Source organism: Rutidosis leptorrhynchoides, chromosome 6 (assembly GCF_046630445.1).
Source record: "Rutidosis leptorrhynchoides isolate AG116_Rl617_1_P2 chromosome 6, CSIRO_AGI_Rlap_v1, whole genome shotgun sequence".
NCBI classification, from domain to species: domain Eukaryota; kingdom Viridiplantae; phylum Streptophyta; class Magnoliopsida; order Asterales; family Asteraceae; genus Rutidosis; species Rutidosis leptorrhynchoides.
The window spans coordinates 316,035,858-316,049,268 of record NC_092338.1 but is presented as its reverse complement, the minus strand read 5'-3'; positions in this window follow the sequence as shown (position 1 = coordinate 316,049,268).

Here is a 13,411-nt window from a genome sequence, read left to right as displayed (position 1 = left end):
TAACCTTTATTTCATAAATAAAGGTTTAAAAAGCTTTACGTAGACTATCAAATAATGATAATCTAAAATATCCTGTTTTCACACGACCATTACATAATGGTTTACAATACAAATATGTTACATCGAAATCAGTTTCTTGAATGCAGTTTTTACACAATATCATACAAACATGGACTCCAAATCTTGTCCTTATTTTAGTATGCAACAGCGGAAGCTCTTAGTATTCACCTGAGAATAAACATGCTTTAAACGTCAACAAAAATGTTTGTGAGTTATAGGTTTAACCTATATATATCAAATCGTAACAATAGACCACAAGATTTCATATTTCAATACACATCCCATACATAGAGATAAAAATCATTCATATGGTGAACACCTGGTAACCGACATTAATAAGTTGCATATATAAGAATATCCCCATCATTCCGGGACACCCTTCGGATATGATATAAATTTCGAAGTACTAAAGCATCCGGTACTTTGGATGGGGCTTGTTGGGCCCAATAGATCTATCTTTAGGATTCGCGTCAATTAGGGTGTCTGTTCCCTAATTCTTAGATTACCACACTTAATAAAAAGGGGCATATTCAATTTCGATAATTCAACCATAAAATGTAGTTTCACGTACTTGTGTCTATTTTGTAAATCATTTATAAAACCTGCATGTATTCTCATCCCAAAAATATTAGATTTTAAAAGTGAGAGTATAACTCAATTTCACAGATTTTTACTTCGTCGGGAAGTAAGACTTGGCCACTGGTTGATTCACGAACCTATAACAATATATACATATATATCAAAGTATGTTCAAAATATATTTACAATACTTTTAATATATTTTGATGTTTTAAGTTTATTAAGTCAGCTGTCCTCGTTAGTAACCTACAACTAGTTGTCCACAGTTAGATGTACAGAAATAAATCGATAAATATTATCTTGAATCAATCCATGACCCAGTGTATACGTATCTCAGTATTGATCACAACTCAAACTATATATATTTTGGAATCAACCTCAACCCTGTATAGCTAACTCCAACATTCACATATAGAGTGTCTATGGTTGTTCCGAAATATATATAGATGTGTCGACATGATAGGTCGAAACATTGTATACGTGTCTATGGTATCTCAAGATTACATAATATACAATACAAGTTGATTAGGTTATGGTTGGAATAGATTTGTTACCAATTTTCACGTAGCTAAAATGAGAAAAATTATCCAATCTTGTTTAACCCATAACTTCTTCACTTTAAATTCGTTTTGAGTGAATCAAATTGCTATGGTTTCATATTGAACTCTATTTTATGAATCTAAACAGAAAAAGTATAGGTTTATAGTCGGAAAAACAAGTTACAAGTCGTTTTTGTAAAGGTAGTCATTTCAGTCGAAAGAACGACGTCTAGATGACCATCTTAGAAAACATACTTCCACTTTGAGTTTAACCATAAGTTTTGGATATAGTTTCATGTTCATAATAAAAATCATTTTTCCAGAATAAAAACTTTTAAATCAAAGTTTATCATAGTTTTTAATTAACTAACCCAAAACAGCCCGCGGTGTTACTACGACGGCGTAAATCCGGTTTTACGGTGTTTTTCGTGTTTCCAGGTTTTAAATCATTAATTTAGCATATCATATAGATATAGAACATGTGTTTAGTTGATTTTAAAAGTCAAGTTAGAAGGATTAACTTTTATTTGTGAACAAGTTTAGAATTAACTAAACTGTGTTCTAGTGATTACAAGTTTAAACCTTCGAATAAGATAGCTTTATATGTATGAATCAAATGATGTTATGAACATCATTACTACCTCAAGTTCCTTGGATAAACCTACTGGAAATGAGAAAAATAGATCTAGCTTCAAAGGATCCTTGGATGGCTTGAAAGTTCTTGAAGCAGAATCATGACATGAAAACAATTTCAAGTAAGATTTCCACTCGAAATAAGATTGTTATAGTTATAGAAATTGAATTAAAGTTTGAATATGATTATTACCTTGTATTAGAAATATAACCTAATGTAAGTAACAAAGGTTTCTTGATCTTGGATGATTACTTGGAATGGATTTAGAAAACTTGGAAGTAAACTTGCAATCTTGGAAGTATTCTTGATTTTATGAAACTATAACTTTTGGAATTTATGAAGAACACTTAGAACTTGAAGATAGAACTTGAGAGAGATCAATTAGATGAAGAAAATTGAAGAATGAAAGTGTTTGTAGGTGTTTTTGGTCGTTGGTGTATGGATTAGATATAAAGGATATGTAATTTTGTTTTCATGTAAATAAGTCATGAATGATTACTCATATTTTTGTAATTTTATGAGATATTTCATGCTAGTTGCCAAATGATGGTTCCCACATGTGTTAGGTGACTCACATGGGCTGCTAAGAGCTGATCATTGGAGTGTATATACAATATTACATACATCTAAAAGCTGTGTATTGTACGAGTACGAATACGGGTGCATACGAGTAGAATTGTTGATGAAACTGAACGAGGATGTAATTGTAAGCATTTTTGTTAAGTAGAAGTATTTTGATAAGTGTCTTGAAGTCTTTCAAAAGTGTATGAATACATATTAAACCACTACATGTATATACATTTTAACTGAGTCGTTAAGTCATCGTTAGTCGTTACATGTAAATGTTGTTTTGAAACCTTTAGGTTAACGATCTTGTTGAATGTTGTTAACCCATTGTTTATTATAACAAATGAGATGTTAAATTGTTATATTATCATGATATTATGATATATAATATATCTTAGTATGATATATATACAGTTAAATGTCGTTACAACGATAATCGTTACATATATGTCTCGTTTCGAAATCATTAAGTTAGTAGTCTTATTTTTACATATGTATTTCATTGTTAATACACTTAATAATATATTTACTTATCATTTTACATAATTAACCAAGTGTATCAATATCTTAATATGATTCATATGTACCTAGTAAGACGTTGTTATAACGATAATCGTTATATATATCGTTTTCGAGTTTCTTAAATTAATAGTCTCATTTTTATGTATATAACTCATTGTTAAAATACCTAATGAGATACATACTTATAATAAAATCATGTTAACTATATATATAACCATATATATGTCATCGTATAGTTTTTACAAGTTTTAACGTTCGTGAATTACCGGTCAACTTGGGTGGTCAATTGTATATATGAAACCTATTTCAATTAATCAAGTCTTAACAAGTTTGATTGCTTAACATGTTGGAAACACTTAATCATGTAAATAACAATTTCATTTAATATATATATAAACATGGAAAAGTTCGGGTCACTACCGTACCTACCCGTTAAATAAATTTCGTCCCGAAATTTTAAGCAGTTGGAGGTGTTGACGTATCTTCTGGAAATAAATGCGGGTATTTCTTCTTCTTTAGCAAAACATTTCTTCAAATTTGAGACGTGGAAAGTGTTATGTACAGCCGCGAGTTGTTGAGGTAGCTCCAGTTGGTAAGCAACTGGTCCGACACGATCTATAATCTTGAATGGTCCAATGTACCTTGGATTTAGTTTCCCCCGTTTACCAAATCGAACAACGCCTTTCCAAGGTGAAACCTTAAGCATGACCATTTCTCCAATTTCAAACTCTATATCTTTTCTTTTACTGTCCGCGTAGCTCTTTTGTCGACTCTGGGCGGTTTTCAATCTTTGTTGAATTTGGATGATTTTCTCGGTAGTTTCTTGTATTATCTCCGAACCCGTAATCTGTCTATCCCCCACTTCACTCCAACAAATCGGAGACCTGCACTTTCTACCATAAAGTGCTTCAAACGGCACCATCTCAATGCTTGAATGGTAGCTGTTGTTGTAGGAAAATTCTGCTAACGGTAGATGTTGATCCCAACTGTTTTCGAAATCAATAACACAAGCTCGTAGCATGTCTTCAAGCATTTGTATCGTCCTTTCGCTCTGCCCATTAGTTTGTGAATGATAGGCAGTACTCATGTCTAGACGAGTTCCCAATGCTTGCTGTAATGTCTGCCAGAATCTTGAAATAAATCTGCCATCCCTATCAGAGATAATAGAGATTGGTATTCCATGTCTGGAGACGACTTCCTTCAAATACAGTCGTGCTAACTTCTCCATCTTGTCATCTTCTCTTATTGGCAGGAAGTGTGCTGACTTGGTGAGACGATCAACTATTACCCAAATAGTATCATAACCACTTGCAGTCCTTGGCAATTTAGTAATGAAATCCATGATAATGTTTTCCCATTTCCATTCCGGGATTTCAGGTTGTTGTAGTAGACCTGATGGTTTCTGATGTTCAGCTTTGACCTTAGAACACGTCAAATATTCTCCTACATATTTAGCAATATCGGCTTTCATACCTGGCCACCAAAAATGTTTCTTAAGATCCTTGTACATCTTCCCCGTTCCAGGATGTATTGAGTATCTGGTTTGATGAGCTTCTCTAAGTACCATTTCTCTCATATCTCCAAATTTTGGTACCCAAATTCTTTTAGCCCTATACCGGGTTCCGTCTTCCCAAATATTAAGATGCTTCTCCGATCCTTTGGGTATTTCATCCTTTAAATTTCCCTCTTTTAAAACTCCTTGTTGCACCTCCTTTATTTGAGTAGTAAGGTTAGTGTGAATCATTATATTCATAGATTTTACTCGAATGGGTTCTCTATCCTTTCTGCTCAAGGCGTCGGCTACCACATTTGCCTTCCCCGGGTGGTAACGAATCTCAAAGTCGTAATCATTCAACAATTCAATCCACCTACGCTGCCTCATATTCAGTTGTTTCTGATTAAATATGTGTTGAAGACTTTTGTGGTCGGTATATATAATACTTTTGACCCCATATAAGTAGTGCCTCCAAGTCTTTAATGCAAAAACAACCGCGCCTAATTCCAAATCATGCGTCGTATAATTTTGCTCGTGAATCTTCAATTGTCTAGACGCATAAGCAATCACCTTCGTCCGTTGCGTTAATACACAACCGAGACCTTGCTTTGATGCGTCACAATAAATCACAAAATCATCATTCCCTTCAGGCAATGACAATATAGGTGCCGTAGTTAGCTTTTTCTTCAATAATTGAAACGCCTTCTCTTGTTCATCCTTCCATTCAAATTTCTTCCCTTTATGCGTTAATACAGTCAAGGGTTTTGCTATTTTGGAGAAATCTTGGATGAATCTTCTGTAGTAACCAGCCAATCCTAAAAATTAACGTATATGCTTCGAAGTTTTTGGGGTTTCCCACTTTTCAACGGTTTCAATCTTTGTCGGGTCCACCTGGATACCTTCTTTATTCACTATGTGACCGAGGAATTGAACTTCTTCCAACCAAAATGCACACTTTGAAAACTTAGCATACAGTTTTTCTTTCCTCAATACTTCTAGCACTTTTCTCAAATGTTCTTCGTGCTCTTGATCATTCTTTGAGTAAATAAGTATGTCATCGATGAAAACAATGACAAACTTGTCAAGATATGGCCCACACACTCGGTTCATAAGGTCCATGAACACAGCTGGTGCGTTAGTCAATCCAAACGGCATAACCATAAACTCGTAATGACCATAACACGTCCTAAAAGTAGTTTTTGGAATATCATCCTCCTTTACTCGCATTTGATGATATCCAGAACGTAAATCGATCTTCGAATAAACCGACGAGCCTTGTAGTTGATCAAATAAGTCGTCAATTCTCGGCAGTGAATAACGGTTTTTGATGGTAAGTTTGTTCAACTCTCTGTAGTCAATACACAACCTAAATGTACCATCCTTCTTCTTGACAAACAAAACAGGAGCTCCCCATGGTGATGTGCTTGGTCGAATGAAACCACGTTCTAATAGTTCTTGCAGTTGGCTTTGCAGTTCTTTCATCTCGCTGGGTGCGAGTCTATAAGGAGCACGAGCTATTGGTGCAGCTCCTGGTACAAGATCTATTTGAAATTCAACAGATCGATGTGGAGGTAGTCCCGGTAATTCTTTCGGAAATACATCGGGAAATTCTTTTGCGACGGGAACATCATTGATGCTCTTTTCTTCAGTTTGTACTTTCTCGACTTGTGCTAGAACAGCATAGCAACCTTTTCTTATTAGTTTTTGTGCCTTCAAATTACTAATAAGATGTAGCTTCATGTTGCCCTTTTCTCCGTACACCATTAAGGGTTCTCCTTCTTCTCGTACAATGCGAATTGCATTTTTATAACATACGATCTCTGCTTTCACCTTCTTCAACCAGTCCATGCCAACGATTACATCAAAACTCCCTAACTCTACTGGTATCAAATCAATCTTAAATATTTCGCTACCCAGTTTAATTTCTCGATTCCGACATATATTATCTGCTGAAATTAATTTACCGTTTGCTAATTCGAGTAAAAATTTACTATCCAACGGCATCAATGGACAACTTAATTTAGCACAAAAATCTCTACTCATATAGCTTCTATCCGCACCCGAATCAAATAAAACGTAAGCAGATTTATTGTCAATAAGAAACGTACCCGTAAGAAGCTCCGGGTCTTCATGTGCCTCTGCCGCATTAATATTGAAAACTCTTCCGCGGCCTTGTCCATTCGTGTTCTCCTGGTTCGGGCAATTTCTAATAATGTGGCCCGGTTTTCCACATTTATAACAAACTACATTGGCATAACTTGCTCCGACACTACTTGCTCCACCATTACTCGTTCCGACACCATTTGTTCCTTTCGTTCTGTTAACCCCTGGTCCGTAGACCTCACACTTCGCCGCGCTATGACCATTTCTTTTACACTTGTGGCAAAATTTGGTGCAAAACTCCGAGTGATACTTTTCACACCTTTGGCATAGCTACTTCTGATTGTTGTTGTTGTTGCGGTTGTTATTATTGTTGGGATGATTGTTGTAGTTGCTGTTGTTGTTGTTGTTGTTGTTGTTGGGCTGTTTGTTGTAGTTGCGATTGATGTTGCGATTGTTAGGATAATTGTTGCGATTATTATTGTAATTGCTGTTATTGTTGTATTGGTGATTCTTATCACCGTTTTCCTCCCACTTTCTTTTGACTTGCTTCACATTGGCCTCTTCAGCCGTCTATTCTTTAATTCTTTCCTCAATTTGGTTCACTAGTTTGTGAGCCATTCTACATGCCTGTTGTATGGAGGCGGGCTCGTGTGAACTTATATATTCTTAGATTCTTTCCGGTAATCCTTTGACAAACGCGTCGATCTTCTCTTCCTCATCTTCGAACGCTCCCGGACACAATAGGCACAATTCTGTGAATCGTCTTTCGTACGTGGTAATATCATATCCTTGGGTTCGTAACCCTCTAAGTTCTGTCTTGAGCTTATTGACCTCGGTTCTGGGACGGTACTTCTCGTTCATCAAGTGCTTGAATGCTGACCACGGTAGTGCGTACGCATCATCTTGTCCCACTTGCTCTAGATAGGTATTCCACCATGTTAACGCAGAACCTGTGAAGGTATGCGTAGCGTACTTCACTTTGTCCTCTTCAGTACACTTACTTATGGAAAACACCGATTCGACCTTCTCGGTCCACCGTTTCAATCTGATCGGTCCTTTGATTCCATCAAATTCCAAAGGTTTGCAGGCAGTGAATTCTTTGTAGGTGCATCCTACACGATTTACTGTACTGCTAGATCCAAGGTTATTGTTGGTATGTAGCGCAGCCTGTACTGCAGCTATGTTTGAAGCTAGAAAAGTACGGAATTCCTCGTCATTCATATTCACGGTGTGTCGAGTAGTCGGTGCCATTTCCTTCAAAATAGTCAAATGTAACAAGTTAATCATACAGAATATTAAGAGTAGTTAATAGTATTTCGTAGCATAATATGAAATCATTTATAAAAGCTTTTTCTTCATATTAGCATTTTATAAGTTTAAATTCGGGTAGAACCTACCCGTTAAGTTCATACTTAGTAGCTAATATACAATTCAACTACTACAATTCTATATGAAAAACTGATTATAATAATATTTCGCGTTCAAACTTTTATACAATATTTTACAAACTTACAATACCGCTTATTTTACATAAAGCATGAAATATAGCACACAATAACTTTGATACAAGATAGTTGTGAAGATAATTCTAGATAGTACACAAGTCTTTCAGCAAAGGCAATAAAGACACGTAATTCATACGTCCAGAAACAAGTCATGCATTCTGGTTTTACTAGGACTACTTCCCATCCTTGGTCTTGTGGAACATAACCGTTATGGCCGTTGATAAGACAGCGTGGTGTAACGTCGTCAAAGGGATGAGGGTTACGTAATGACCAACAGTCACGTAATAACCTAAAAACCTCATTTCTTACCCCAATTATCGACTCCGTCACTTGTGGGAACGTTTTGTTTAATAGTTGTAGCCCGATGTTCTTTTTCTCACTTTGGTTAGAAGCGAACATTAATAACCCGTAAGCATAGCATGCTTCTTTATGTTGCATGTTAGCCGCTTTTTCTAAATCATGAAGTCCTATATTCGGATACATTGAGTCAAAATAATTTCTTAACCCGTTGCGTAAAATAGCATTTGGGTTCCCCGCAATATATGCGTCAAAGTAAACACATCGTAACTTATGGGTTTCCCAATGTGATATCCCCCATCTTTCAAATGAAAGTCTCTTATAAACCAAGACATTCTTGGAACGTTCTTCGAATGTCTTACAAACTGATTTGGCCGTAAATAGTTGTGCCGAAGAATTCTGACCGACTCTAGACAAGATTTCATCAATCATGTCTCCGGGTAGGTCTCTTAAAATATTGGGTTGTCTATCCATTTTGTGTTTTTATACTGTAAAATAGACAAGATTTAGATTCATAAAAAAAATACTTATTAATACAAGCAATTTTTACATATATCATAAAGTATAAGCACACTATATTACATGTATTACACCACACGAATACAACTATCTTATTCCGACTCTCTCGTTTCTTCTTCTTCAGGTTTGGTTCATTTTGCCAAGTTTCTAGGGATATATGATGTTCCCCTAATACGAGCTGTCGTTTTCCACAACGGTTTAGAAAAACCTTGTGGTTTAGAGGTTCCCGGGTCATTGTTACAACTTAAGGGCTTCGGGGGTTGACGATACATATAAAGTTCATCGGGGTTGGAATTAGATTTCTCTATTTTTATGCCATTTCCCTTATTATTTTCTTTTGCCTTTTTAAATTCAGTTGGGGTAATTTCTATAACATCATCGGAATTCTCGTCGGAATCCGATTCATCGGAGAATTGGTAATCCTCCCAATATTTTGCTTCCTTGGCGGAAACACCATTGACCATAATTAACCTTGGTCGGTTGGTTGAGGATTTTCTTTTACTTAACCGTTTTATTATTTCTCCCACCGATTCTATTTCCTCCTCTGGTTCCTCCTCTTCCGGTTCTGATTCTTCTTCCGGTTCTGATTCTTCTTCCGGTTCTTCTTCGGGAACTTGTGAATCAGTCCAATATATATTCGACTCTTCGTTATTATTAGGTGAGTCAATGGGATTTGTGCTAGAGGTAGACATCTATCACACAATATCAAACATGTTAAGAGATTAATATATCACATAATATATAAATGTTAATAATATATAGTTTCCAACAAAAATGCTAAGCAATCATTTTTAAAGAAAACACGGTCGAAGTCCAGACTCACTAATGCATCCTAACAAACTCGATAAGACACACTAATGCAAATTTCTGGTTCTCTAAGACCAACGCTCGGATACCAACTGAAATGTCCCGTTCTTATTGATTAAAAACGTTCCATATTAATTGATTTCGTTGCGAGGTTTTGACCTCTATATGAGACATTTTTCAAAGACTGCATTCATTTTTAAAACAAACCATAACCTTTATTTCATAAATAAAGGTTTAAAAAGCTTTACGTAGACTATCAAATAATGATAATCTAAAATATCCTGTTTTCACACGACCATTACATAATGGTTTACAATACAAATATGTTACATCGAAATCAGTTTCTTGAATGCAGTTTTTACACAATATCATACAAACATGGACTCCAAATCTTGTCCTTATTTTAGTATGCAACAGCGGAAGCTCTTAGTATTCACCTGAGAATAAACATGCTTTAAACGTCAACAAAAATGTTGGTGAGTTATAGGTTTAACCTATATATATCAAATCGTAACAATAGACCACAAGATTTCATATTTCAATACACATCCCATACATAGAGATAAAAATCATTCATATGGTGAACACCTGGTAACCGACATTAATAAGATGCATATATAAGAATATCCCCATCATTCCGGGACACCCTTCGGATATGATATAAATTTCGAAGTACTAAAGCATCCGGTACTTTGGATGGGGCTTGTTGGGCCCAATAGATCTATCTTTAGGATTCGCGTTAATTAGGGTGTCTGTTCCCTAATTCTTAGATTACCAGACTTAATAAAAAGGGGCATATTCAATTTCGATAATTCAACCATAGAATGTAGTTCCACGTACTTGTGTCTATTTTGTAAATCATTTATAAAACCTGCATGTATTCTCATCCCAAAAATATTAGATTTTAAAAGTGGGACTATAACTCACTTTCACAGATTTTTACTTCGTCGGGAAGTAAGACTTGGCCACTGGTTGATTCACGAACCTATAACAATATATACATATATATCAAAGTATGTTCAAAATATATTTACAATACTTTTAATATATTTTGATGTTTTAAGTTTATTAAGTCAGCTGTCCTCGTTAGTAACCTACAACTAGTTGTCCACAGTTAGATGTACAGAAATAAATCGATAAATATTATCTTGAATCAATCCATGACCCTGTGTATACGTATCTCAGTATTGATCACAACTCAAACTATAAATATTTTGGAATCAACCTCAACCCTGTATAGCTAACTCCAACATTCACATATAGAGTGTCTATGGTTGTTCCGAAATATATATAGATGTGTCGACATGATAGGTCAAAATATTGTATATGTGTCTATGGTATCTCAAGATTACATAATATACAATACAAGTTGATTAGGTTATGGTTGGAATAGATTTGTTACCAATTTTCACGTAGCTAAAATGAGAAAAATTATCCAATCTTGTTTTACCCATAACTTCTTCACTTTAAATCCGTTTTGAGTGAATCAAATTGCTATGGTTTCATATTGAACTCTATTTTATGAATCTAAACAGAAAAAGTATAGGTTTATAGTCAAAAAAATAAGTTACAAGTCGTTTTTGTAAAGGTAGTCATTTCAGTCGAAAGAACGACGTCTAGATGACCATCTTAGAAAACATACTTCCACTTTGAGTTTAACCATAATTTTTGGATATAGTTTCATGTTCATAATAAAAATCATTTTCCCAAAATAACAACTTTTAAATCAAAGTTTATCATAGTTTTTAATTAACTAACCCAAAACAGCCCGCGGTGTTACTACGACGGCGTAAATCCGGTTTTACGGTGTTTTTCGTGTTTCCAGGTTTTAAATCATTAAGTTAGCATATCATATAGATATAGAACATGTGTTTAGTTGATTTTAAAAGTCAAGTTAGAAGGATTAACTTTTATTTGCGAACAAGTTTAGAATTAACTAAACTGTGTTCTAGTGATTACAAGTTTAAACCTTCGAATAAGATAGATTTATATGTATGAATCGAATGATGTTATGAACATCATTACTACCTAAAGTTCCTTGGATAAACCTACTGGAAATGAGAAAAATAGATCTAGCTTCAAAGGATCCTTGGATGGCTTGAAAGTTCTTGAAGCAGAATCATGACACGAAAACAATTTCAAGTAAGATTTCCACTCGAAATAAGATTGTTATAGTTATAGAAATTGAATTAAAATTTGAATATGATTATTACCTTGTATTAGAAAGATAACCTACTGTAAGTAACAAAGGTTTCTTGATCTTGGATGATTACTTGGAATGGATTTAGAAAACTTGGAAGTAAACTTGCAATCTTGGAAGTATTCTTGATTTTATGAAACTAGAACTTTTGGAATTTATGAAGAACACTTAGAACTTGAAGATAGAACTTGAGAGAGATTAATTAGATGAAGAAAATTGAAGAATGAAAGTGTTTGTAGGTGTTTTTGGTCGTTGGTGTATTGATTAGATATAAAGGATATGTAATTTTGTTTTCATGTAAATAAGTCATGAATGATTACTCATATTTTTGTAATTTTATGAGATATTTTATGCTAGTTGCTAAATGATGGTTCCCACATGTGTTAGGTGACTCACATGTGCTGCTAAGAGCTGATCATTGAAGTGTATATACCAATAGTACATACATCTAAAAGCTGTGTATTGTACGAGTACGAATACGGGTGCATACGAGTAGAATTGTTGATGAAACTGAACGAGGATGTAATTGTAAGCATTTTTGTTAAGTAGAAGTATTTTGATAAGTGTCTTGAAGTCTTTCAAAAGTGTATGAATACATATTAAAACACTACATGTATATACATATTAACTGAGTCGTTAAGTCATCGTTAGTCGTTACATGTAAATGTTGTTTTGAAACATTTAGGTTAACGATCTTGTTGAATGTTGTTAACCCATTGTTTATTATAACAAATGAGATGTTAAATTGTTATATTATCATGATATTATGATATATAATATATCTTAGTATGATATATATACAGTTAAATGTCGTTACAACGATAATCGTTACATATATGTCTCGTTTCGAAATCATTAAGTTAGTAGTCTTATTTTTACATATGTATTTCATTGTTAATACACTTAATAATATATTTACTTATCATTTAACATAATTAACCAAGTGTATCAATATCTTAATATGATTCATATGTACCTAGTAAGACGTTGTTATAACGATAATCGTTATATATATCGTTTTCGAGTTTCTTAAATTAATAGTCTCATTTTTATGTATATAACTCATTGTTAAAATACCTAATGAGATACATACTTATAATAAAATCATGTTAACTATATATATAACCATATATATGTCATCGTATAGTTTTTACAAGTTTTAACGTTCGTGAATCACCGGTCAACTTGGGTGGTCAATTGTCTATATGAAACCTATTTCAATTAATCAAGTCTTAACAAGTTTGATTGCTTAACATGTTGGAAACACTTAATCATGTAAATAACAATTTCATTTAATATATATATAAACATGGAAAAGTTCGGGTCACTACAAATATTGCTATGTCAAGTATCCTGCCTATTCTACCAGCACAAGGTAGAGTGTATTCTTCGAATCAGCACAGGATGAGTACCCAGCAATTCAAGAATTTCAAGTGACTCAGCATGAGAAGAACCAGTATACCTGGTAAGCAACATACAACACAAGACAGCCATGCTCCATTTCAAGCATGGTGGTTTCCTGAGTAGTCTACATTAATCGTACTATTCAACAGAAGTCGAAGACAAAGTTGAACAGAAAAGGAC